A 2,867-nucleotide genomic window follows, 5' to 3' on the forward strand; every position below is an offset into this window, starting at 1 on the left:
ACGCAAATAGATATTTGATATTAATAATTCATGTGTAGGTATAATGTAACAAAGACTGATCGGTGACATGCAGTGTGGCCGCACAGGAAATCGTAAAGGCGGGCGAGGGGGGCCGTCGTGGGACGCTCTCAATAAACACAGGCGGCGTGGGGTCGGTGAACTTTTAAGCTGACAGTTAAAAAAAATAATGTGGGTTACGCTCTCGTTGCGTACATACATTCGTTGACCGTAAAAGTTGTTACGGCAAGGAGAGGCTGTAGGAGAGGAGAGGCGCTGCGGAGCCGGGCGAGGGCAACGACCTCGCGCCCTGCAGCGCGGATCGGTGCCGAAATTATGAGCGACCCACAGCGCGCTATATGTCGGTCACTGAGAACAAAGAGACCCGATCTGATCGCTGCCTCTGATCCCTCCCCCACACAAATTACCTGTATGTTTGTTTACCGACTAAGAGACTCCTTTTATAATCAATTAGAATTAAGATGTTATTGATACTTAATAATGATTAAAACGTAAAAAGAATCAAATTATCAACAATCCAACAATTCTATAAACAATCTAAGGAATTGCTTTTTGGTAAAATTGATAAAGAATAATAACTAATTATGAATACAAAAAATATCTACTGGTCTTTAAAAGTACAAGTACAATTCGAATTAGAATACTCTCATGATAACTATTCATAAAATAAAATAAATATCTATTTTTAAACAAAATCGTAACCGCAGTTCATTTCTGAAATACGAACAAAGAGTTAACGTGCGGCCTTGCCTCAAACACCTGCAGATAATATAACAAAGTTAGGTTCTAGTATGTAAATGTACCAGCCCTAATCAGAAGCGATCGTGAAGTTCTCGAAACGGCGAGCTCTAATTGTTGCTTTGCTTTATAATGTAAGAACGTGCCGTAATAAACACGGGTTCGTTGACATCAGTGCGTACGCCACGCGCCTCGTAGTGAGCCGTAAAAACAGGCCCGCTCACCATTCATTCAACATGTACCGTTCGCGATAGAATAGAGCGAACGACCAAAGTCGAAGTACAGCGCCATCTGGCAGCGAGTGGCGAGACTAACGACGAATCGATGTTTAATTTCGACGCCGATAGCTGGCGCTAGGCGTAACATTTTATATTTTATTTTTCAAAAACTGTTTAAAATCAATTATCTTAATTTTATTATTTGATTGTGTTATTTGTAATTTTTATGATAATTAATTACATTTATGATTTTCACTTTTTAAAAAGATTGTTTAATGAAAATTATTAATGTTGATTTTGCGCGATCAATCCTCCCACAAGGCACGATCTCCCTCTCGTCGACACACAATAGGGGAGACGGTCGCAGAGCGAAGGATATGCTTTGTCTGGGCGTCTACGGCGCGGCGGGCAAGTTGCTCAAACCAGTTCACTTGTACACTTGCACTTCTCCGTCTGCTTCCTTGCACCGCTTTCACGCTCAATACGACCTTTGTCAAGTTACCAGTCGGTTATTGACGTATATATTTTAATACAAATCGCCTTTAAATGGAGCGATTGTTTAAAATATGCATAGCACAGTCTTACTCATTAGTTTATTTAAAATTATATAAATAAAATGTCTATTTTTACGAGGTTATAAGGAAGCAAATCAATGCCAATCAGTCGTATCGATCTGAGCACGTATTCGAGATGTTTTTGTTGGCAACCTTCTAGTTTTGCATAGTGGAGGAATATCAACACAAGGTTAATATTTACATACATCAATTATATTTCTTGGTATTTGGGTCGAATTTAGAGAAACATACCAATCATCTACTTATTCAAGAATTGAACACATACAAACCAATATTCAAGAACATTACTTAAAGAAACATGGCGCGGATTTTTAACATACAATCTCACAATCAACAATCCAGTCAAATAGCAATCTTTTTTATCACTGTATATTTTCCTTTTGTCTCTTTTATGGTGTTTTCTGCTTAGCTATTAAATGATTCGTCTATTTACGCCGTACAAATGTAAACAGTAACTGACAGTTACGATCATTACATAAATGTGTTAGCAACATTGTGTATGAATACAAAGTACAAATAAACGTAGCAATAAAAACAACGTTGTACCGATACCGATGCGCTTGGCAACGCTGCGGCCAGACGCATCCCCTTCACCCCCCGCCCCGGGACTAGACGACCTTCGCTTCTTATTTTTTATTTGGGATAACCATAGCCGACCCGTTTTTGGTTTTGTGTGTCTGTTTCTTTTTCCCATACTTGGTCACAGACTAGACTATTATCCCGTATAATTGATTTTTTAAATAATAGATATATAATAAGTTTTTTTTTAATAATCAAGTACTTTTTATTGATAGATACGACAGAATTTTGTTTGCCAAATTTGGAAAAAAAATGCTTAAAAAATGTCTGTATTTCAAACTTTTTTTTACAAATAGAACATTTTCCCATGCATGTAATTCCTATTAATTTACTAGATATTCCTCCTAATGAATACCTTTTAACCTTATGCATTCACACTGACCCTACACACGAACAATGAATATTTCCTTAACGCTTTATAAAACGAGATCGCCGACCGTTTCCCGTGTGATTGTTTCTCAACAGGTATCTACGAAAAAAAATAATAAAAGTTTATCGAAATCGGGGCAAGGGACTGACCGGCCGAGGTCGACAGGTACCGGTCCCAGTCGTTCACACGGTCGCTGCCGACGTCATCATTGACGCTACCTTAACTATAATACTTATAAAAATGTCTCACTTATAAAACAACAATGCAAATGTCAACATTATGAAGCAATAATTGTAGATGACTTTCTTAAGGGTTTTTAAGTCAAAGATTAGTAATATTGACCAAATATGAAGTTTGTTTTAGAAATTG

Source organism: Papilio polytes, unplaced genomic scaffold (assembly GCF_000836215.1).
Source record: "Papilio polytes unplaced genomic scaffold, Ppol_1.0 DF821289.1, whole genome shotgun sequence".
Classification (NCBI taxonomy): Eukaryota; Metazoa; Arthropoda; class Insecta; order Lepidoptera; family Papilionidae; genus Papilio; species Papilio polytes.